The sequence below is a fragment of the Schistocerca piceifrons genome, chromosome 2, assembly GCF_021461385.2.
Source record: "Schistocerca piceifrons isolate TAMUIC-IGC-003096 chromosome 2, iqSchPice1.1, whole genome shotgun sequence".
Taxonomy (NCBI): Eukaryota; Metazoa; Arthropoda; class Insecta; order Orthoptera; family Acrididae; genus Schistocerca; species Schistocerca piceifrons.
In genome coordinates this window covers 230581315-230607787 of record NC_060139.1, presented here as the reverse complement: position 1 = coordinate 230607787, position 26473 = coordinate 230581315, and positions in this window count along the sequence as shown.

Below are 26473 nucleotides of genomic sequence, written 5' to 3'. Positions count from 1 at the left end.
CCATGGCAAACACACCTGATGGTGGTACTGCCTCTAATTGTTTGTATGAAGACTGAAAATAAAGACTTACATCCAGCACAGGCTGAGTCCTTTTCCCACCAATTCCTAGGAAGAGGTGGCGGTCAGATGACTCAGATTAGTGGAGGTGGCCCAAGTGACTTATTTTCACATCATTTTCTTAGGTTAGTAGAGATAGGTGGGGTGCGTTGCACTGTCTTGATGGAATTTGAACTTCCTGCCATATTTTGGGGGTAGCCCAATTGACCTACCTTCCCACCAAAATTCAAACTTCCCGCCAAATCCGCAATCTAGGGTAATGGTACTTGCATCATCAACTGATCTTGGATGATGTCATCGCCGCCATCTTGGATAACGGTACTTTGGGGTGACATGAACTTTGTCCCACTACTCATGTCAGGGAAATTTGGAGTTCAGCAGAAGTTTTTAAACTCAGAAAAGTGTTTCTGAAGCCACTCTGCAGCTATTCTGGACGTGTGAGGTGTCGCATTGTCCCGCTGGAATTGCCCAAGCCCGTTGCCATGCACAATGGACATGAATGGATGTGGGTGATGCTTATGTATGTGTCACCTGCCAGAGCTGTATCTAGACATATCAGGGGTCCCATATTGCTCCAGCTGCACATGGGTCACAGCATTACAGAGCCTCCACCAGCTTGAACAGTCCCCTGCTGACATGCAGGGTCCGTGGATTCATGACGTTGTCTCCACACCTGTACATGTCCATTGCTCGATACAATTTGAAACGAGACTCGTCCGGCCATGCAACATGTTTCCAGTCATCAACAGTCGAATGGCGGAGTTGACAGGCCCAGGCGAGGCGCAAAGCTTTGTGTTGTGCAGTCATCAAGCGTACACGCGTGGGGCTTCGCCTCTGAAAGCCCACACCGATGATGTTTCGATGAACGGTTCGCACACTGTCACTTGTTGATGGCTCAGCATTTAAATCTGCAGCAATTTGCGGAATAGTTGGTTTTGTGTCACTTGAAAGATTCTGTTCAGTCGTCGTTGCTCTCGTTCTTGCAGGATCTTCTTACGACCGCTGCGATGTCGGAGATTTGATGGTTTACTGTTTCCTGATATTCACGATACACTCGTGAAATGGTCATGCGGGAAAATCCCCACTTCATCGCTACGTCGGCGATACTGTGTCCCAACGCTCGTGCGCCGACTATAACGCCACGTTCAAACTCGCTTAAATCTTGATAACCTGCCATTGTAGCAGCAGTAACCGATCCACCAACTGCGTCAGACACTTGTTGCCTTATAAGGCGTTGCCGACCGCAGCGCCATATTCCGCCTGTTTACAAATCTCTATATTTGAATACGCATGGCTATACCAGTTTCTTTGGTGCTAGAATGCATGTACAACATGGTGTTCGTACCCAAGTGCCAGTGACAGCCGGGAGTAGGCGTAACTGACTGCCCAACAAAGTCATGGTGTCTGTTAGTTAGTGACAGGAGATCCTGTGAGAAGTGTTTAGCAGACATCAGTTCAGACTTAAGCATCCTGCCAAGAACTTCAGTCCACCACTGCAGACCACCGACTGCATTCTGTTTATCTGCCACAAACATCCCATCCATCTCTATGCATGGAATGCAGAGAACAGAGTTATGTTTGGGGCTACACCATCCCTTTATGTGGGAATTAACCATTATCAATGCTATAAGGCTGGTAATAAGAGTTGGTGTTCTGGTACGTTACCGTCTTTTACCGGGTACAATGATAAACTGGTCGACAGCATTTACTGGACTGAGGGCAACAGGCTCTCACCACATCACATTAGCGCATAGTGCCAAACTAATACAGGTGTATGACGAGGAGTTTGCTGCATTGTTGGGGCAATATCAGACCTTGACCAGACCATCCGGTGCACGTACATATGTGGCACTCAACAAAGTACACCATATGGAAACCACAGCTGGTCCACCAGTGTGTTGTAGACCCAAGAGACTGGCACATGATTATTTGGCTATTGCTAATGTGGAATTCCAGGTGCCGATTAAATAAGGCATAATTCGGTGATCGTGTAGCTCGTGGTCGTCCACGCTGCACCTTGCCCCGAAGAAAGGAGGAACCTGACACCCCTGTGGTGTCTATCACATGCTCAATGCAAGAACTGTGCCTGATCACTATCTCATACCATTGCTAAGCGATTGCAGTGACATGCCACATGGTGCGACGGTATTCAGCGCATTGGACTGCTCCAAAGCGTATAAGCAGATACATTTGGCAGAAGAGGACATTCCAGAGACAGGGATAGTCACCCCATGGACTCTTTGATAGCAAATTTATGATGTTTGGGTTACAGAACATGTCAAAAACCTGACAGAGATTTATCGACTACATCCTGTAAGGACCAGTAGTTTGCTTCGCTTACCTGGACGACTCTCGGTAGCTGAATGGTCAGCGCGACGGAATGCCATGCAAAGGCGCTCAGGGACTGGGTGTTGTGTTGTTATCATCTCATCATCCCCATCGACGCGCAAGTCACCGAAGTGGCTTCATCTAAGAATACTTGCACCAGGCGACTGGTCTACCCGATGGGAGGCGGTAGCCACACGAAATTTCATTTACCTGGACGGCACACTTGTGTTTTTTGCCACCAGGGAGAAATATCATCAGCATCTACAAGGAGTATTTAAGCATCTAGAACAACTTAGCGTGATGTTGAATGTGGTCAAGTGTGTGTTTGGACAGCGTAAGGTAATGTTCCTAGCCCACCTAATTTCATCTACAGGTTCCCTTCCACTGACGGAAAAGGTAGAAGCGATCATAAAAATACCACGGCCGATGACACTCAAGGAGTTAACGCCAGGTTTTTGTCATGCTGAACTTTTACTGCTGACACATACACCGCGCAGCGGAACTGCAGGAGCCTTTGAATGGAACAGTTTCCGACCGCAAGGTTCGAGGCTGCGCTCTAGAATAGTGGAATAAAACCATGTGATCTACTTTCGAAGCCGCATCAAACAACATAGGGAACGCATCACTGCTTGCGCACCCTCAGTTGGACGCATCTTTAGCATTAGTCCTGGACGCAAGTCAAAATGCTGTTGGTGCGATACTCCAACAATGGTCAGAAAATTCGTGGCATCTTCTCACATATTTCTTCCGCAGACTGTCGTCGTCTCAGTGCAAGTGAGTGCATATCACTACGAACTCCTGGCCATATACGAGGCAGTCAAATATTTCCATCCACAAATAGAAGCGAGGACGTTCACAATCTACATGGATCACAAACCACTGATCTACACATGCAAAAGTAATAGTATCATCTGTTCTTCCCGTCAGTACAATCATGTAGAATTTATAAACCAGTTTAGTATGGACTTAAGGCACATTACTGGAGTTTATAACGTAGTGGCTGACCATCTCCCGCACGTCAGCAATGTAGTGGACCCTTTTGACTTTTCGGAGTTGGCACACACTTAACAGGACAACCAAAAGCTCTAAATATTTGTCGACAATGTCACGTCAGCATTGCAACTCATCGAGAAGATGCCAGCCTATATTGTGACGTCTCCTGAGGAAGACTTCGACCTTTTCTCCCATCACCTTTCCAGCGACAAGCCTTTGACAATGTCTATAACCTAAGTCACCCTGGAGCCCGTCCATCCTTTTGCTTCATGTCACAATATTTAGTTTTCCCAGGTATGAAGACGGACTGCCGAGAGTGGACGTGGACATGCCTTTAATGGCAGCATTGTACACTGCTGGCCATTAAAATTGCTACACCAAGAAGAAATGCACATGATAAACGGGTATTCATTGGACAAATATAATATACTAGAACTGACATGTGATTACATTTTCACGTAATTTGGGTGCATAGATACTGGAGGTCAGTACCCAGAACAACCACCTCTGGCCGTAATAACGGCCTTGATACACCTGGGCATTGAGTTAAACAGAGCTTGGATGGCGTGTACAGGTACAGCTGCCCATGCAGCTTCAACACGATATCACAGTTCATCAAGAGTAGCGACTGGCGTATTGTGACGAGCCAGTTGCTCGGGCACCATTGACCAGCCGTTTTCAATTGGTGAGAGATCTGGAGAATGTGCGGGCCAGGGCAGCAGTCGAACACTTTCTGTATCCAAAAGGTCCGTACACGACCTACAACATGCGGTCGTGCATTACCCTGATGAAATGTAGGGCTTCGCAGGGATCGAATGAAGGGTAGAACCACGGGTCGTAACACATCTGAAATGTAACGTCCACTGTTCAAAGTGCCGCAATGCGAACAAGAGGTGACCGAGACGTGTAACCAATGGCACCCCATACCATCATGCCGGGTGATATGCCAGTATGGCGATGACGAATACATGCTTCCAATGTGCGTTCACCGCGATGTCGCAAAACACGGATGCGACCATCATGATGCTGTAAACAGAACCTGGATTCATCCGAAAAAATGACGTTTAGCCATTCGTGCACCCAGGTTCGTCGTTGAGTACACCATCACAGGCGCTCCTGTCGGAGATGCGGCGTCTAGGGTAGCGCAGCTATGGTCTCCGAGCTGATAGTCCATGCTGCTGCAGACGTCGTCGAACTGTTCGTGCAGATGGTTGTTGTCTTGCAAACGTCCCCATCTGCTGACTCAGGGATCGAGACGAAGCTGCACAATCCGTTACAGCCATGCGGATAAGATGCCTGTCATCTCGACTGCTAGTGATACGAAGTCGTTGGGATCCAGTACGGCGTTCCATATTACCCTCCTGAACCCACCGATTCCATATTCTGCTAACAGTCATTGGATCTCGACCAACGCGAGCAGCAATGTCGCGATACGATAAACCGCAATCGCGATAGGCTACAATCCGACCTTTATCATAGTCGGAAACGTGATGGTACGTATTTCGCCTCCTTACACGAGGCATCACAACAACGTTTCACCAGGCAACGCCGGTCAACTGCTGTTTGTGTATGAGAAATCGGTTGGAAACTTTCCTCATGTCAGCACGTTGTAGGTGTCGCCAGAGGCACCAGCCTTGTGTGAATGCTCTGAAAAGCTAGTCATTTGCATATCACAGCATCTTCTTACTGTCGGTTAAATTTCGCATCTGTAGCACGTCATCTTCGTGGTGTAGCAACTTTAACGGCCAGTGGCGTAGTTTCCCATCATTTGCATGTGCCAGTGCGTAATTTTCCAGATGCAACCTCTCGCTTTACTCAAGTACACATTGATGTTGTGGGACCATTTCCTCTGTAAAACGCCAGCTCCTTACAATGATAGAGCTGTTTATATGCTACCTGGAGGCAACACCCGTGGATAACATCACTGCAGAAACCTTAGCATCTGACTTCACGTCAACTTGGCCAGCTAGGTTTGACTGCGAGCTTCACATAACTACCAATCGAGGCAGGCAGTTTGAATCAGAACTGTTCGCCCAGCTAGCTAGACTCTGGGGGTATGTATGTCATGAAACTACTAGCTACCACCCTGCTAGTAACGGCCTGGCCAAGAGATGGAATTGTTCCGTGAAGGCAGCACTCATGTGCCATGGCGTCCGCCTCCCGCCGGGTTCGATTCCCAGCTGGGGCAGGAGATTTTCTCCGCTCACGGACTGGGTGTTGTCCTCATCATCATTTCATCCCCATCCCCGACGCGCAAGTCGCCCAATGTGCAGTCCGGAACCGCGCGACCGCTACGGTCGCAGGTTCGAATCCTGCCTCGGGCATGGATGTGTATGATGTCCTTAGGTTGGTTAGGTTTAAGTCGTTCTAAGTTCCACGGGACTGATGACCTCAGATGTTTAGTCCCATAGTGCTCAGAGCCATTTCACCCAATGTGGCGTCGAATGCAATAAGTACTTGCCCTCGGCGGCCGAACTTCCCCAAGTGGTGGACTCCAGGCTCACAATGCTGTACGCTCATTTCCATGTTCCACGGCACATTCTGCACTTCTGATAGTTCTCCTGAGCCTAAGAAAGACGTACAAGCAAGAGTTGGACTCTTTGGTTGTGAAATTGACTCGAGTAGCTCCAGTACTAATGATGAAACGAGTGACAGTAACAACACTGACATAACACAGACAGGCATAACACACATAAATAGTAAACCAAGCACAACTACTCACGTGAACTTGAAAAAAAGATTTCAATTTATATCTTATTATGAATGAATCTAATTAAAAGCAGAAGTAATTAGAATAGTCTATGGATAGATATTGTTCTAGAAGCTACGCTAAACCCTTACCCAAAATTGTTAAGCAGTTACATAAATGTACACATCATTGTAAATGTTATAATATGAGTGCAATATAAACTTAATATAAAGTAAGCAAGCAAAATTAAACAGTGTAAATACACAACAAAATAGATCATGCATGTTACGCAATTACACGAAAGTAATGGGTCTACTATTCAAAAAAGTCTAGTTTTATTCCACAAACATGTTTTTACAAGATTAATAGTAGGTTAATGGTGGCTTGTTATATCTGCTACAGCTGTGTGCGAACAGTATGTAATTTAATTAGATTACGCTGAGGCAGGATATTGTTCCAAGGTAACACAGAATTTGTTTACTAACTAATCTATGTGTAGTACTTGTTATGTAACGTAATAAACATCAACACACACACATACACACACACACACACACACACACACACACACACACACACAGCACGTTAACAAACAACACCAATATCGAGTAGATGCGCATGAACATGTGGACGCTGGGCTTGAAGTTCAGTACCAAGTCCTCTTAGACAGGTAGTGTTGGTGAAGGGATATCTGCGTCTACTCTTTCCTGTCTTTTTTCATTCTCTTCTAAAATTATGCCATAAATTTATAATTTCATACTTCCAAATTACTATATTTTTCTTTAAAAAATAGTTGTAACTGCTCTAAGTAAATAAAAGAAACACCAAAAGAACTCTGCGCAGCCTCTCCTGCACGTGGTGCTGCGTGGGCAACAATGTCTATGGCCACAACTGCGTAGCACAATTTTTTCACGGTAGTGGCCATGGGTACTCGCTAAGAAGTCTGTGTGGAGCACTACAAGCTGCGTAAAGTAATACACTGAAGGGCCAAAGAAACTGGTATAGGCATGCTTATTCAAATACAGAGACATGTAAAAAGGATACGGTGCTGAGGTCGGCAACGCCTCTATACGACAACAAGTGTCTGGCGCAAACCTTTGATCGCTTATTGCTGCTACAACGGCAGGTTATCAAGATTTAAGTGGGTTTGAACGTGGCGTGATAGTCGCTGGACGAGCGATGGGACATAGCATCTCCAAGGTATCGATGAAGTGGGGATTTTCCGGTACGACCATTTCACCAGTGTACCGTGAAGGGGTATCTGTTGAGAGGCCAGACAAACGTGTGGTTCCTGAAGAGGGGCAGCAGCCTTTTCAGTAGTTGCAAGGGCAACAGTCTGGATGATTGACTGATCTGGCCTTGTAACAATAACCAAAACGGCTTTGCTGTGCTGGTACTGCGAACGGCTGAAAGCAAGGGGAAACTACGGCCGTAATTTTTCCCGAGGGCATGCAGCTTTACTGTATGATTAAATGATGATGGCGTCCTCTTGGGTAAAATATTCCGGAGGTAAAATAGTCCCCCATTCGGATCTCCGGGCGGGGACTACTCAAGAGGATGTCGTTATCAGGAGAAAGGAAACTGGCGTTCTACGGATCGGAGCGTGGAATGTCAGATCCCTTAATCGGGCAGGTAGGGTAGAAAATTTAAAAAGGGAAATGGATAGGTTAAAGTTAGATATAGTGGGCATTAGTGAAGTTCGGTGGCAGGAGGAACAAGACTTCTGGTCAGGTGACTACAGGGTTATAAACACAAAGTCCAATAGGGGTAATGCAGGAGTAGGTTTAATAATGAATAGGAAAATAGGAATGCGGGTAAGCTACTACAAACAGCATAGTGAACGCATTATTGTAACCAAGATAGATACGAAGCCCACACCTACTACAGTAGTACAAGTTTATATGCCAACTAGCTCTGCAGATGACGAAGAAATTGAAGAAATGTACGAGTATGATGAAATAAAAGAAATTATTCAGATAGTGAAGGGAGACAAAAATTTAATAGTCATGGGTGACTGGAATTCGAGTGTAGGAAAAGGGAGAGAAGGAAACGTAGTAGGTGAATATGGATTGGGGCTAAGAAATGAAAGAGGAAGCCGCCTGATAGAATTTTGCACAGAGCACAACTTAATCATAGCTAACACTTGGTTTAAGAATCATGATAGAAGGTTGTATACATGGAAGAACCCTGGATATACTAAAAGGTATCAGATAGATTATATAATGGTAAGACAGAGATTTAGGAACCAGGTTTTAAATTGTAAGACGTTTCCAGGGGCAGATGTGGACTCTGACCACAATCTATTGGTTATGACCTGTAGATTAAAACTGAAGAAACTGCAAAAAGGTGGGAATTTAAGGAGATGGGACCTGGATAAACTGAAAGAACCAGAGGTTGTACAGAGTTTCAGGGAGAGCATAAGGGAACAATTAAGAGGAATGGGGGAAAGAAATACAGTAGAAGAAGAATGGATAGCTCTGAGGGATGAAGTAGTGAAGGCAGCAGAGGATCAAGTAGGTAAAAAGAAGAGGGTTAGTAGAAATCCTTGGGTAACAGAAGAAATATTGAATTTAATTGATGAAAGGAGAAAATATAAAAATGCAGTAAGTGAAACAGGCAAAAAGGAATACAAACGTCTCAAAAATGAGATCGACAGGAAGTGAAAAATGGCTAAGCAGGGATGGCTAGAGGACAAATGTAAGGATGTAGAGGCTTATCTCACTAGGGGTAAGATAGATACTGCCTACAGGAAAATTAAAGAGACCTTTGGAGATAAGAGAACCACATGTACACTCCTGGAAATGGAAAAAAGAACACATTGACACCGGTGTGTCAGACCCACCATATTTGCTCCGGACACTGCGAGAGGGCTGTACAAGCAATGATCACACGCACGGCACAGCGGACACACCAGGAACCGCGGTGTTGGCCGTCGAATGGCGCTAGCTGCGCAGCATTTGTGCACCGCCGCCGTCAGTGTCAGTCAGTTTGCCATGGCATACGGAGCTCCATCGCAGTCTTTAACACTGGTAGCATGCCGCGACAGCGTGGACGTGAACCGTATGTGCAGTTGACGGACTTTGAGCGAGGGCGTATAGTGGGCATGCGGGAGGCCGGGTGGACTTACCGCCGAATTGCTCAACACGTGGGGCGTGAGGTCTCCACAGTACATCGATGTTGTCGCCAGTGGTCGGCGGAAGGTGCACGTGCCCGTCGACCTGGGACCGGACCGCAGCGACGCACGGATGCACGCCAAGACCGTAGGATCCTACGCAGTGCCGTAGCGGACCGCACCGCCACTTCCCAGCAAATTAGGGACACTGTTGCTCCTGGGGTATCGGCGAGGACCATTCGCAACCGTCTCCATGAAGCTGGGCTACGGTCCCGCACACCGTTAGGCCGTCTTCCGCTCACGCCCCAACATCGTGCAGCCCGCCTCCAGTGGTGTCGCGACAGGCGTGAATGGAGGGACGAATGGAGACGTGTCGTCTTCAGCGATGAGAGTCGCTTCTGCCTTGGTGCCAATGATGGTCGTATGCGTGTTTGGCGCCGTGCAGGTGAGCGCCACAATCAGGACTGCATACGACCGAGGCACACAGGGCCAACACCCGGCATCATGGTGTGGGGAGCGATCTCCTACACTGGCCGTACACCACTGGTGATCGTCGAGGGGACACTGAATAGTGCACGGTACATCCAAACCGTCATCGAACCCATCGTTCTACCATTCCTAGACCGGCAAGGGAACTTGCTGTTCCAACAGGACAATGCACATCCGCATGTATCCCGTGCCACCCAACGTGCTCTAGAAGGTGTAAGTCAGCTACCCTGGCCAGCAAGATCTCCGGATCTGTCCCCCATTGAGCATGTTTGGGACTGGATGAAGCGTCGTCTCACGCGGTCTGCACGTCCAGCACGAACGCTGGTCCAACTGAGGCGCCAGGTGGAAATGGCATGGCAAGCCGTTCCACAGGACTACATCCAGCATCTCTACGATCGTCTCCATGGGAGAATAGCAGCCTGCATTGCTGCGAAAGGTGGATATACACTGTACTAGTGCCGACATTGTGCATGCTCTGTTGCCTGTGTCTATGTGCCTGTGGTTCTGTCAGTGTGATCATGTGATGTATCTGACCCAAGGAATGTGTCAATAAAGTTTCCCCTTCCTGGGACAATGAATTCACGGTGTTCTTATTTCAATTTCCAGGAGTATATGAACATCAAGAGCTCAGATGGAAACCCAGTTCTAAGCAAAGAAGGGAAAGCAGAAAGGTGGAAGGAGTATATAGAAGGTCTATACAAGGGCGATGTACTTGAGGACAATATTATGGAAATGGAAGAGGGTGTAGATGAAGATGAAATGGGAGATACGATACTGCGTGAAGAGTTTGACAGAGCACTGAAGGACCTGAGTCGAAACAAGTCCCCCGGGGTAGACAACATTCCATTGGAACTACTGACGGCCTTGGGAGAGCCAGTCCTGACAAAACTCTACCATCTGGTGAGCAAGATGTATGAAACAGGCGAAATACCCTCAGACTTCAAGAAGAATATAATAATTCCAATCCCAAAGAAAGCAGGTGTTGACAGATGCGAAAATTACCGAACAATCAGTTTAATAAGCCACAGCTGCAAAGTACTAACACGAATTCTTTACAGACGAATGGAAAAACTAGTAGAAGCCGACCTCGGGGAAGATCAGTTTGGATTCCGTAGAAATACTGGAACACGTGAGGCAATACTGACCTTACGACTTATCTTAGAAGAAAGATTAAGGAAAGGCAAACCTATATTTCTAGCATTTGTAGACTTAGAGAAAGCTTGTGACAATGTTGACTGGAATACTCTCTTTCAAATTCTAGAGGTGGCAGGGGTAAAATACGGGGAGCGAAAGGCTATTTACAGCTTGTACAGAAACCAGATGGCAGTTATAAGAGTTGAGGGACATGAAAGGGAAGCAGTGGTTGGGAAGGGAGTAAGACAGGGTTGTAGCCTGTCCCCGATGTTATTCAATCTCTATATTGAGCAAGCAGTAAAGGAAACAAAAGAAAAATTTGGAGTAGGTATTAAAGTCCATGGAGAAGAAATAAAAACTTTGAGGTTCGCCGATGACATTGTAATTCTGGCAGAGACAGCAAAGGACTTGGAAGAGCAGTTGAACGGAATGGATGGTGTCTTGAAGGGAGGATATAAGATGAACATCAACAAAAGCAAAACGAGGATAATGGAATGTAGTCGAATTAAGTCGGGTGATGCTGAGGATATTAGATTAGGAAATGAGACACTTAAAGTAGTAAAGGAGTTTTGCTATTTGGGGAGCAAAATAACTGATGATGGACGAAGTAGAGAGGATATAAAATGTAGACTAGCAATGGCAAGGAAAGCGTTTCTGAAGAAGAGAAATTTGTTAACATCGAGTATAGATTTAAGTGTCAGGAAGTTATTTCTGAAAGTATTTGTATGGAGTGTAGCCATGTATGGAAGTGAAACATGGACGGTAAATAGTTTGGACAAGAAGAGAATAGAAGCTTTTGAAATGTGGTGCTACAGAAGAATGCTGAAGATTAGATGGGTAGATCACATAACTAATGAGGAAGTATTGAATAGGATTGGGGAGAAGAGAAGTTTGTGGCACAACTTGACCAGAAGAAGGGATCGGTTAGTAGGACATGTTCTGAGGCATCAAGGGATCACCAATTTAGTATTGGAGGGCAGCGTGGAGGGTAAAAATCATAGGGGGAGACCAAGAGATGAATACACTAAGCAGATTTAGAAGGATGTAGGTTGCAGTAGGTACTGGGAGATGAAGAAGCTTGCACAGGATAGAGTAGCATGGAGAGCTGCATCAAACCAATCTCAGGACTGAAGACCACAACAACAACAACAACAACAACAACAACCGTGAATATAAGAAATCCGCTAAAACAGCAAATCTCCGATATCGCTGCGGCCGGAAAAAGATCCTGCAAGAACGAGACCAACGACGACTGAAGAGAATCGTTCATCGTGACAGAAGTGCAACCCTTCCGCTAACTGCTGCACATTTCAATGCTGGGTCATCAACAAGTGTAGCGTGAGAACCATTCAACGAAACATCATCGTGTACCCTTGATGGCTGCATGACACAAAGCTTTGCGCCTCGCCTGGACCCGTCAGCACCGACATTGGACTTTTGATGACTGGATGGTCAGGAGACTCTTCAAGCTAATGGAGGCTCTGTGATGGTGTGAGGAGTGTGCAGTTGGAGTGATGTGGGACACCTGCTTACGTCTAGGCACGACTCTGAAAGGTGACAAGTACCTAAGGATTCTGTCTGATCACCTGCATCCATTCATGTTCGTTGTGCATTCCGACGGACTTGGGTAATTCCAGCAGGACGATGCGACGCCCCACACGTCCAGAACTGCTACAGAGTGGTTCCAGGAACACTATTCTGAGTTTAAACACTTCCAGTGGCCTCCAAACTCCCCAGACATGAACATTATTGAGCATATCTGGGATGCCTTGCAACCTATTGTTCAGAAGAGATCTCCACCCCCTCGTACTCTAGCAGATTTATGGACAGCCCTGCAGGATTCATGGTGTCAGTTCCCTCCAGCACTACTTCAGACATTAGTCGAGTCCATGCCACGTCGTGTTTTTCTGCACCTCTGCGTGCCCGTGGGGGCTCCACACGATATTAGGCAGACGTACCAGTTTCTTTGGTTCTTCAGCGTAAATGGCAGGCTCTAGTAGTCATAATGGTACTTGGGAAAAATATTCAACTTGTGGAATTAGTTTATGGTGAACCACTGCGTCTCCCCAGGAAATTTCTTGAGGCTAACTCAGTACCGTTACCAACTCAAAATCAACGAAATCCCTTTAACAATTAAGAGACCTGCCGCCTGCATTGACCCCAGTACTGCCTCCAGACAAGGTTCGTTAACCACTTACATGTCCTGCAAAATGGAAAGCTGCATGCTTGTGATGGTTCGAGCAGTGTTAAAGACACCGTTGCACTTGCTGTATACTGGCCCGTACCGTGTCCTACGATGAAAACGCAGACTTTAGACATTGTGGTACATGGCAAGCCTACGACTGTTATCGTTAACTTTGTCAAACCTGCATACGTGTTCAAAGAAGTGCCACCGCAGCACTGATACTACAGCAGGTCGGGACACACACGTCCGGGCCGTGTCAGGGCCGAGCGTCGGACGAGTGACGGCCGTACTCCGGTCCGTCCCTGCAGGGGCCACACATGACCGGGGCACGTCCGTGTCTCTGTTGTTTCTTGTTGTGACTCGGACGCGGTGATCTGTGTTTCTGTTTGTGAAAGCTGTAAAACATGTTCACTAATTTTCGTAATGGTGAATTAGGACTTATAGCACTTGCTTTAGACGAAGAGGAAAAAGAACGAAGGCAAACAGGAAGAAAAAATTGTGGATCCACAGTGCCTGGAAAACAAGACCAGTACAGGGAGAGTTTCGAACACTATTTTCTCACCTTGTAGATGATGAGACTAAGTTTTATGAATATATTAGGATGACGCAGTACACCTTCTGTGAACGTTTAAAGAAACTAGAACCAAGACTGACAAAATACGACACTTTCTGGAGAGTATCAGTTTCACCCAAAGAACTACTGACTGTTTTTTAAGGTAGGTTAAAGAAAAGTACACAGAACACAAATAAATATGAAGTTTTAAGGACAGCATTTTTATTTTATTACATTAGTAATTGAAAGATAAATACATAAGTTACTAAATAATACAGTTAAATTTCTACTACCCTAAGAAAAACAAATGAGGACTATTCAGTGAATTAGTTTCTGAAGCTGATCAGGATGCAGGGGAACTTGGAGGATGATCGCTTTGGTTATTTATATACGAATTGTGGGAATCCCTTTGCAGATTCAAAAGCTGCTGTGTAGGTTCTGTTGACTCGTTTTCCACAGGTGAAGGATATGGTGTTGAAACAGATTTTGCTGAGGAATTGGAGGATGATGGAGTGAATTGATGGACTGATACGTCATTCATGAGTTGCTTCAGTTCGAAGTCTTGTAAAATTGAAAAAATCCTCTTTTAGCTTGATGAAAAACTCTGTCTTTGTACTCGATATTCCTGTAGTTTTCACTTCCCTGATCGTAAAGAACAGGAAACTTACGAACTTCTTCTATTAGTCGTTCCACATCCATGTTTTGTACACAGAACGGCCTTGCGCAGTTGCACAGTTCACAAGACAATTCTACCGTCAGGCCGTGTCCGTCACGTGAAAAATTAAACACGGCGAATCACGCCCGGCCCGGCCCCGGTCCGTTGACGTTCCCCGTGCACGGTCCGGTCAAGTGGGGCCCGCTACGTTTGTTTTAATGATGTATTTCGTCGCCCGGGTGACGGCCGATACTCGGACGTGTCTCGGCACGGACACGGTCCGGGCATGTGTGTCCCAACCTTTTCCCGGCGCAATTCTGCGACGGCGCTCCGCTTCCGTTATGGGGATGATACAGCACCTACTACAAAGTTCGCGCCAACCGGCCATGTAATTGTTTTTAAGTGGTGCAGTGTTATGTGTACAGTCTACGATAGCAAACGAGTCACAGCTGGCAAACTGCTTCCGCGCAAACTGCCAGGGGCGCAGTGTTTTATCATATGATTTTAATTTATCGTGTATTCTTTACTGTTGGGTATGTGAATTTTTATATGATTTTGTATGTTTTATGTTTTTATTTTCCATGATTACTTTTATCACTCCAGGATACAGTGTCAACGACTGGTTTTATGACTGCCTTCTTCCGTAGTTATGCTCATGTTCAGAACGTACCATCTGTGGGTTAAACGTTCGGATTCGTACTTGAAGTAGGGAATAACCGCTTGTCCAATCTGTTCAGCAGACGCTGTTACCGCAACAAAGGATTTTATTCCGTTGAAACCATAAGATTGTTCTGTTCACGATAAGCCAAGGTCGGTTAGCCCAAAATTGTACTAATTCCGACAGCAGCTACAGATGCTTGTTGTGTGTTATGTGATGTTCCAGTCATGTGTAAATGCATTGCAGTCATCGTGGCCCAATTGCTGTACGAATTCTGAAGATGCCTCAGAAAGGTGAAATGCGTCAATAAAGCTTATGCTGTTTTTGCAACTCAGATTGTATTTTGCTCCTGAAAATGTATCACACTTGCTGCACCATGACAACCAAGCGGAAGGATTTTATAGCTTTATTTATTGTTTGGTTTTGCACAATTTGTCTGTTGTAACATCACAATGTTATGTTCCACAACTAGTTTTATTGTTAGTAGATAATATACATCAAGTGAAAATTTGTGTTTTCTGTTTGGTATTATGTATTTTGCAACGTTATATTTTCCATTGCTTTTTGTTGTAATAACTTTGTTTATTTTTGTGCAATATACATGCTATCAGTATTCTTACATATTAAATATTTTCAGTTCGTAACATTTTATTTTTGTTTTTGAAGTCAACTGAAATATATTTTTTTTATTTCGTAGTTTTTGTTGTGTACATAGTTCCGCGTAGTCAGCGCGTACACAACTTTCCCACTAGAGCGCGCCCCGCTAATCACAACAGCGCAGGCGCAGCGCTCGTCCGCCTCCGCACTACGAGATGGCGCTGCCATAAAGACGGACCAAATTCTTCTTCCGCCGATCCGCGTATTAATATGTAACGCAGCCAATGAGATTGCTGCTAACGTAGAACCTTTTCTCCTCGTGGATCACACTCGCGCAGTGATACCTGAACGCGCGAGGAATTATAACGAGTGTACAGACCTCCGATCAGCCAGTCTGCATTAGTCTGCAGTCAAGTTTCAGTCTGCGCCTAATAAGATTATCATATTCCTGTACATAGCCATGAAGAGAAATGTATAGACACTTTGTCAAGTATCAGAGCTATGTAAGAATAAGATTAACGTACCAAGACCAAAGGAACTTCAGATTGTCAATTGTAAACAGCATCCAGAATCAAGTTACGTAATCCCTATGTTTTTTATTATTTTAATAAATATGTGTGAAAATGAATCAAGTTCTGTTTAAAGTTGGTCACCGTCAATCTGCTACTCTAAGCGTGCAAGTGGCATTTCTATCGTCTGACCTAACGGCAGAAGATAAACACGCCACGATAAGACCACGAGCCATATTGCTGACACTCGCGTACTTCGTTAGAGCGACAAGTCAAATAATGTGATGGTGTGTGTACCGAAGGTCTTACAGTACGCACACCACAGTTTTTATTATATTTGTAATGATCGCAACAAAAATGAAAGAAGAAAACCCTCAAACAATGAAATAGCTGTTTTAGTTTTACTGTGCATGGAAATGGTCATGTCAACAAAGTACACTTATTCATTTTTATTACATTCTAAGGACATCACAGATTGGCTTGAATGGGAACTACAAACAAATTTTCCACAGTTATTACAAATTACTTTCATTTTGTGTCCAGATTTCTTGGACACCAAGAAATCGTTTGTCCGTTGTTGGTTTGTTGTCGATTCAGAGGTCCATTGTCTGCTTTTGGTTGGCTCTGAGCACTATGGGACTTAACATCTGTGGTCATCAGTCCCCTAGAACGTAGAACTACTTAAACCTAACTAACCTAAGGACATCACATACATCCATGCCCGAGGCAGGATTCGAACCTGCGGCCGTAGCGGTCACGCGGTTCCAGACTGAAGCGCCTAGAACCGCACGGCCTGACCGGCTGTCTGCTTTTGGCTTGTAGTCATATCCAAGGGCAATACGCTCCCTTTTGAAGGCGCCTCTGTCGAGTAATCTTCTGTCGACGTGTGCACCCGCAAGCTCTCGTCCTAACTGTAGCAGAAGCTGCTGCCTCTTCTGATTAGAAGACAGGCTTTGTGGTGATGATACAACCGTATAACCATAGCAGCGACGCCAGAAACGTCAGTCATATTGTAGAATATTAGGTTAATCCATGGTGACAACACCTGCCTATGCTTACTGTAACAGTCTATTACTTCTGTTTTCTTTGCTTATGTCAGCTGCAACATTGCGGTCCTTATCGACCCGAGGCGTCGCGCCATATACCGCTCCCTTCTAGAGCCTGTGTATAGGGAGAATCACTCATGCGTGCACAGTGACAGATGGTCCGAAGCGGGATCAGTCGAATACGTAGTTCTAATTTTCATCTGCTAGAGGACAGTAGTGGAAAGGACTAAACAGAAAGAATTATAATGTAGTTAAGAATTTTGAACATCAGAGTCCATTAGTGCTCTGAGACATTAAAGAAACAGGCCAAGAGAATCTTTTTGTGAATTGTCCTGTTTATTTCTAGAGGGCTTTTTTTGTTTATTTATGTTTATACAGTTTTGCATATGCTTTTAGTAGTGTGAATGATGCGTTAATGTGGTCTAAAGCAAATATGTAGATCATTGTTCTGCTGATGAACGCTGTACCAACTAGTGTGAGGAAGTTTTAAGACGGTCTGAATGCAGACGGCGGGGAATTATGTATGTTAGTGGTAAAATGAAAGCTAATTATAGTGCAAATGAAAATAGTTAATAACGTAAAGTATAAACAAAATATCAGAATGCTAAATATTTATTTCGGGAAAAGTACAGTTCGAAAGTGTGCTATTTGATGATTGGCTAGTCATGAAAAGCGGGGCCTAGCGCGGGAGAATGTTTTTCTATTGGCCTTAAAGAAAACTGACCAATCAGAACGTTCTTCGCACGTCTTTCCTCTAGGAGATAGAGAATGCTTACAGCAGTCTAGGAGTCGGAGCCCAGCCATTCAACGGTACGGTCGTGTGTAGTATGAGCTCCGAAGGAAGTTATAATTTGCCGGTTTTAGTTGTGCTACATGTTTCAAACACGTTTTAAGCGTTTTAAAGTGAAGGCATATTTATTCCTGTGTGTTTTTTAGAAAGTACGGATTTTTTAAGTAATTTTGTGTATGAGAAAAAACAGTAATTCCACGTGGCATATTGAACAGATGGGTGACTAAAAACTTGAGTGCATTAGACACCGATAAACTTAATAGTATGGCGAACATTTTCATTCAAGAACAATCCGTGCTTAGTAGCTGTTTAGATTTCGGGAAATACGTAACCATAAACTTGCTAGCGTGAATGAAAGGGTTTGTGCATGACTGTTAAGATTAGCACGGGCCTGGCAGTGAACGTGTACAAATGGTTCAAATGGCTCTGAGCACTATGGGACTTAACATCTGTGGTCATCAGTCCCCTAGAACTTAGAACTACTTAAACCTAACTAACCTAAGGACATCACACACATCCATGCCCGAGGCAGGATTCGAACCTGCGACCGTAGCGGTCACTAGGTTTCAGTCTGAAGCGCCTAGAACCGCACGGCCTGACCGGCCGGCGAACGTGTACATCTCAGGGTTCAGAATATACCGGAGTTTTGTCAGTATTTCCACCTTTCATTCAAAATTAATACATTTTCCCGATTCTTAGAATAGTTACGTTGTATGCAGCCTGGTGCGAGTTGCAGTACGGCAGGTTTTTGCTCGGCTTTCCTAACGACGATACGCTGCAACGAGTTCACAGGTAGGTGTAGGTAACGGACGAAAGTAAACGCGCCGCCGCAGTCCCATTTTGTCATGTCAAAGCCTGAATTGTGTATTGAAGGTAGCCTTGAAGTGTTTCTAAATGTAGTTAATTTATCATGAATCCTACGATCTGGCCTAATTTCTCTATTGTCAGATCTGAAGAAATGTGTGGTAACTTGAAATATTTTTAGGTGCACTGTTGCCCTGAAAATAGGCCTAACATTTTCCTCATTCCACTGATCACCAAAGTCCTCCTGCCATGATCTGTAACTAATGCAGGCCAGTAATTATTCCCCATCTATTTCCTTCTATACCTTAGGTGCACTGTTAGGGAAATCTTCATTCCACTTGTTGTACACTCACCTATACTCTGTTAGCTTCCAATACTACGACAGATATAATGCCTGGGGTAAATTGGCACTTTAGGGCTTCTTTTATTGAAATAGAGGGTGTTGCTTTAGGACCACGTTTATCTCAGATTATATTACAGGATGAAATCCGACACTGAGCGCTCTTTGCATCCAGTTATTCAATTTTTCCAGCGAAATAATATTTCTTAGTGTTGTAAACATTTACTATTGCACCATAATTATTATGAATGACGTCATAGTCATTATCTACCTTTTTCTATTCCCTTATGTCACTGCTTTCATCCTCTCTTCTATCTCAGGGCAAGTATTACCATCATTCAGGTGAAAAATGTATCTCATTGTCGGCATCAGAATTGGCTCTGAGCACTATGGGATTTAACATCTGAGGTCATCAGTCCCCTAGAACTTAGAACTAGTTAAATCTAACGAACCTAAGGACATCACACACATTCATGCCCGAGGCAGGATTCGAACCTGCGACCGTACCGGTCGCGTGGTTCCAACCTGAAGCGCCTAGAACCGCTCGGCCCCACCACCGACGGCATCAGAATTACCCCACATCTATAGAAGAATCTTATCAACCTGTTCCAACAACAATAGTTTTTCCTACACCTACAAACTTCATAACTTTTGACTTACTTAAGTTACAATGAAAAATTGTAAGATTTGAATACAAATACTAAGGTTACCTAATAATGTATGACATCATTTATTTTCCTCACATCAACAATGCTGTCTGAAATACAACAAATATGTAACCTTCATTGTTAGTAAGTTTTGCCACTTTCAGCCATTTGCTAACAACACTGAATCAGCTATACTAGCTAGGGATTTTGAAGATCCCAAGTGTCCACTTTTGTTCATTCTTAAACTAAGGTATCATAAACTAATGTTGTTGTTATTGTGGTCATCAGTCCGAAGACAGGTTTGATGCAGCTCTCCAAGCTAGTCTGTCCAATGCAAGCCTCTTCAATGCTGAATAACTACTGCAACTGACATCCCTCCGAATCTGCTTAGTGTATTCATTTCTTGCTCCCCCTTTACGATTTTTAATCCCACGTTTCCTTCCTGTATTAACCGGTGATACCTAGATGTCCCAGAATGTGTCCTGTCAACCAATAACTTCATCTAGTCAGGCTGTACCACAGATTTCTTTTCTCCCCATTTCTATTCAGTACCTCCTCTTTAGTTACATGATCGACACATCTGACCTTCAGTATTCGTCCGTTGCACCACATTTCAAAAGCTTCTATTCCCATCTTGTCTAAACTGTTTACTGCTCATGTTTCACTTCCACACATGGCAAAACTCGAGACAAATGCCCTTTTGTAAAGACTTCCAAGCACTTAAATTTCTTTCTTTGCCATTGTCAGTCTACATTTTATATCCTCTTCACTTCGGCCATCATCAGTTATTTTTCTGCCCAAATAGCAAAACTCATCTACAGGTTTAAGTGTCTCTTTTCCTAATTAATACCCTCAGTATCAACTTATTTAATTAGACTACATTCCATTATCTTTGTTTTGGTTTTGTTGATGTTCATCTTACATCCTCCTTTCAAGACCCTGGCCATCCCATTCAACTGCTCTTCCAAGTCCTTTGCTGTCTTTGACGGAATTACAATGTCATCAGCAAACCTCAAAGTTTTTATTTCTTCTCCTTGGAATTTAATTCCTACTCCAAATATTTCTTTGGTTTTCTTTACTGCTTGCTCAATATACAATTTGAATAACATCAGGGATAGGCTACAACTCTGTCTGATTCCCTTCTCAACCACTGACCGCGCGAGGTGGCGCAGTGGTTAGCACGCTGGACTCGCATTCGGGAGGATGACAGTTCAAACCCGCGTCCAGCCATCCTGAATTAGGTTTTCCGTGATTTCCCTAAATCGCTTCTGGCAAATGCCGGGATGGTTCCTTTGAGAGGGCACGGCCGACTTCATTTCTCATCATTCCCTAATCCGATGGGACCGATTATAACACTACTTGTATATGGTTCATCTAATTTTTTTACAGTTTTTTGCTTTAAAATTTTCGCATATTGGTACCATATTTCCTGTGTATGTAAAGCAAAGTGTCCTATACTGGAAGATGTAGTCCTTTGCATTGTATGCGAGTAATGTATGTAAAATACTATGTAAAATTGTTTATTACGTGAAATAATTTTCTGATGACATTTGTATTTAAAATATTTGTGTGTATAAACTGTTCATGTTGATGTAAATTTGACAATTGTAAGAAAAGGCCACGCTTATGAATAACGTAAGAAATAGGTGTTATGTAAAAGCCAGTGTGCTTTTGTTGGAAATGAAAATGGCTCTGGGGAGTGGAAAAGGTGGAAAAGACGAATTGGCGCGCTATCTAGAGCAGAGACAGGAAGTGAGTCACACAGTCTGTAGGCAGCAATGATTGAGGCAACACCCTTGTGGAGCAGGAGAAGCTTTGCCAGCAAATTTGCACAAAAATGCCTCGGATGAAGACTGCGAGCGGCTTATGGCATAGCTGTGATTTGTTGGGCTACTGTATGTAAAACTGAACGACGCCAAGAAGAGAAATTGAACCCATACAGTAAGATACATGCAGCCCGTACTGTGGGTAGAGCTGCATAGTCTCATTTACTTGAGCATTAGACACAACACACGGTCAAATCCTGTAAAAAGGGTAACTCTCTTGATTAGCTTTTCCTATTAACAGGACTATCCTCCCATAGTGTACTTTATTTGTAAACTAAACTAAATTTTAGTAAGAGGGTTATACGTGGCAACATAGAGACAGGGGTTCTGTTATTTAGGTAAAAGGATACTAAATAACAATAGTAGTGGTAGGGTTATACGAGGGCTATTCGGAAAGTAAGGAACGATAGGTCGCGAAATGGAAACCACAGTGAAGATCAAAACTGCTTTATTTGCAACAGTTGGCTACAACTTCCAGATACATATCTCTATAGTCGCCAATCCGACTTAGACGTCTGTCGTCGCGTTGTACCAACTTTCCAATACACTCGTTATAGAAGGCAGCCGCCAGTGCTTTCCGCCAATTCTCTATGCTGGCCGACAGCTCGTTGTCTGTGCCAAAATGTTGTCTTCATAGCCAGCGGTTCATGTGAGCAGACATGAAACTCAGAGGGAGACAATTATGGACTGTATTGTGGGTAATCAAACATTTCCAATTGAAAACGATGCAGGAGCATCTTCATTGCCCCTGCAGAATGCAGCTGAGAATTCTCTTGAAGAAGAAACCCACGACAGTTATGTAATGTTGACTGCATAGCTTCAGGCAAAATTTCTCACTAGGCCCTTGTACTTGGCGGGAGACACTATTGTTCTAGGTATCTTTATGTTCTCCCTAAACTTAAAGGAACTAAAAAGAACGACGCAACGCAATCGACGGGCACGGTAGAGACACTGCCCAACATACCTGTGCAAAACTTCCATTGGATTTTCACTGCGGTTTCCATTTCGCGACCGATCGTTCCTTACTTTCCGAATAACCTTCGTGAGTTTGGCATGTATGGCCTCTGAAGTGCTGTCTTGTCTTTTGAAATATGTACTAAATCACCTACATTAAATTTCTGTTTGTGCGGATATAACATTTTAATACGATTGTATACTGTAACTTTAAGTCTGTTATCACAAACATCGATTGGTCTAATTTTTGTTGTGCGATGTTTGATTCGTTTATATTGTGCAATTATTTGCGGGAGGATATCGATCCTTTTTGTGAGACACGAAGATTGAATCGCATCCACATTTGCGTTTCCGCTATTCCGTTTAGACGTTGCACGATACTCGTCTTCAGGTGTGTGAACGTTGAGCGATGTATTCCATACAGCTCCATCACAGTCTTGAGATATCTATTGCAAAACTCACCGCCGTGATTTGTTTGAAGGTTGTCTGGGCCTTCGATTCACTGGACAGCTGGTAGCCTCTTGAAACTCGGTTGATTCCTTGCGGTACTTTCATACGATTCTTCAAAACCCGCCTTCTTCGACGCTCGACATTCAGTATCTGTCAGTACATGACGTCTGGCTGGTTTTGGTTTTAGCTGTGGTTGTTTTTTCGCGTTTCCAGTTCACAGTTACATCACCAACGGTCGACATGGACAGCTTTAGAAGCGCCTTTCTGCTGCTCTTGCTTCTCAGTACCCCCTGCTTCTTTTTATAGTGGCGGGTCTGCCTCTCGTGACATCTACTGGTCAATTCCTCACTATACAGGGATGACCGGATTGCTTTGATCAGATAGTGTGTAGGGAGAAGGAAGACACTTCGCCTTGTACTAATAATAATTTCAAAAATAGCCTTATTCATAATCTGAAACCAGTACATTCTCCCTTACAGAACTCAGGTGTCTATAAAATCAGCTGTGTTACATGTCCAGCCTATTACAAAGGGCAGACAGGGCGAGCAATTGCTGTTAGATTTACAGAACATTTCTGAGGAGAGAAAGGTGCAAATATATACAACTAGTACTGTACTGATCATTTCAAGATTTTAAACATGGCTGCAGCAGCAACTGTTAAAATTCTTCACAATAAAAGGATGACAGCCAAAACAGTTGCAGGATAAAATTTTTTATTAAAATTCTTGACCAAGGTTTCGGTACATATAAATATATCATCATCAGAAGTAAAACAACCTGAAGGCCATATCAACGAAAGTGAGAAACAGAAGCTTAAGTAACGGTGAAATTACCAAAGTAATACAGGTACAAAATCTTTAGTACTTACTAAAATTACATCATGCAATGGAGAATAATAAAACAATTATGCCAAAGGCGTCGTCAGTAATTAAGACATCTCCATTTGTACATCATGTGTAATGGGCACAGGGTCAAAGCGAACAGTATTAGCACCATTACTTCGCTTATGAACTATTGAGACACGAGTGTGAAAGCACTAGGGCAGATGGCTTCGCCGAGAGAGGGCACTTGCATGTGCCAGACTCGCGCATATTAAAAACCCATGAATACGTACACAAGTGCATCAAAAATTATTAAAGGTTGTGTTAATTCAAACTCTGTCTAAGTAAATAAAACGTATCATTTATTAACTACAGACTACAAGGGCAAAGAAATTCATGACGTGAGTACCCCGCACACAAAAAAGAAAGGCGTCAGACTTAATATCATTGAAGAATTAGGTATTTTCAAATACCTTTCTCCTAGGGATGGTTTCATTCTGAACGAACAGTTGCAGCTACGTAATAAAAATTACTTAGAAATGGCTAATACTGAATCTTATTTTTCTTCAGAGCAGACTCTACAAATGGTTCAAATGGCTCTGAGCACTATGAGACTTAACTTCTAAGGTCGTCAGTCCCCTAGAACTTAGAACTACTTAAACCTAACTAATCTAAGGACATCACACACATCCATACCCGAGGCAGGATTCGAACCTGCGACCGTAGCGGTCGCGTGGTTCCAGACTGTAGCGCCTTTAACCGCTTGGCCACCACGGCCGGCAGACTCTACAATATCGTCTTCCTCCCGCTTTTTTATTTATTACATTGTAATGTATAAAATATTTGCTCTTGCATTGTCCTGTATAAATTTTTATTTTGCATAGTACTGGATTTTGACTTGTGACATGAACGCTTATATTCTGTTTAAAATACCTTTGTTGATGTAAGCAGCAGATTTCTTGGATTGCTGGTAGATGGTGTGACTTGTTTTGTGCTCACGTTGTGACGACTTCGGCCTGTGATCCTTTTCGTCTAATGCCACTTCCAGTCTCCCAGTGCCTTACAGCCCTTAGCGGCGTACAGTGTGCTACGTCACGAACTATAATAAATATCCACGGATGTACTGCCGGTCTAAAGTGTCCAACGGGCACAATATTTCGGCGACATGTATGATAGCCGAAATATTGTGCCCGTTGGACACTGTAGACCGGCAGTACACCCGTGGATATTTTGATTATCAAATACGCCGGGAGAAACTCAAGAATCACAACTTCGCCCAAAGATCGGAGTGAAACTCATCGAAACGTCGCACCATAGTGTAGAGTGTATAATAATTACGCACAAAAATTATGTGTTATTTGTGGTTGTTCAAAGCAGAAAAATACGTAAAGACTTGTTATAGGTTAAGTGAACATTTTACAGACACTGACACGTTAAGTCACAGTCGAATAAGGAAAGCCGACACGTATGTGACATTGGTCATGTTTCTGCCCAGCATGAGAAGGCCGATGACCAGCGGAGTTTGCGCAGCAGCAGACAGCACTTCGAGAGATCAACGACCGAGCAGATGGGCAATGCTTCCAAGGCAAACAACGACCAGCGCTGTTCGCACATCAGTGGTCAATGCTCCAAGAACTGTTGGCATACTGAACTCACGTGCGTGACGTATCTGGCGATGCAAAGGTGGGAGACAGGGCAATGTTCGACCACGCCAGCATAGCGGTAAAACAGTGGAAAGCCGGCACGTGTGTCGACATTGGTAACGTTACTGGCCAACGTGAGAAGCATAGATCAACGACCGAAGAGTCAGTCGCCGCCATAGAAACTTGGCGACGTTGGCAAAACCACCGAATAAATACCTACGAAAAACCGGCTTGAGATAGTCCTTTGAAGATGTCCTTCGAGGGGAGAAAGAAGACATGACGAAACGTCACCTGGACGGACGGACCGATGGTTAGTCAGTGGACGTCATACTTCACTACAACAATTTAGCCGCCACGCTGCTTGGCAGATATCGGTACCGCGTCAATAGCTCAAGGCAGAGGATGCCATCCCTGATGTTACCCGGAAGAAACCCATGTGGTACTTACCTAGGTGGCTGGTGAGGACGAAGGGACTGCGGCCTTACCAAATGGGTCATATGTGAACCGTCCTCTTTTAGAATACTGCTGCGCGGTGTGGGATCCCTACCAGGTAGGACTGACGGAGTACATCGAAAAAGTTCAAAGAAAGGCAGCACGGTTTGTATTATCGCAAAATATGGGAGAGAGTGTCACATAAATGATACAGGATCTGGGCTGGAAATCGTTAAAAGAAAGGCGTTTTTCGTTGCGACGGAATCTTCTCACGAAATTCCAATCACCAACTTTCTCCTCCAAATGCGAAAATATTTTGTTGACACCGATCTACATAGTGCGGAACGATCACCACGATAAAATAATGGAAATCAGATCTTGTACGGAAAGATATAGGTGTTCATTCTTTCCGCGAGCTATACGAGATTGGAATAATAGAGAATTGTGAAGGTGGTTCGATGAACCCTCTGCCAGGCACTTAAATGTGATTTGCAGAGTATCCATGTAGCTTTAGATGTAGATGTAGAAGTTGATGAACTCCGCCGGAAGACGCCGAACCTGAGGTCGCTAATTCGATTCCGGGATAGTGCACTCCGCGCCACGCCGTAGCTGCTTGTTAATAACGCAACGAGCGTATTCACAAGGAGATGACCGCGCCGCCGCCGCAGTGAGTCACGGGTACGGTATTGAATGGAAGAATACCCCGCCGGCGCACCGCTGCAACACGAGCCGTCGCCGTGTCAGAGGTCACTGGAATCTGC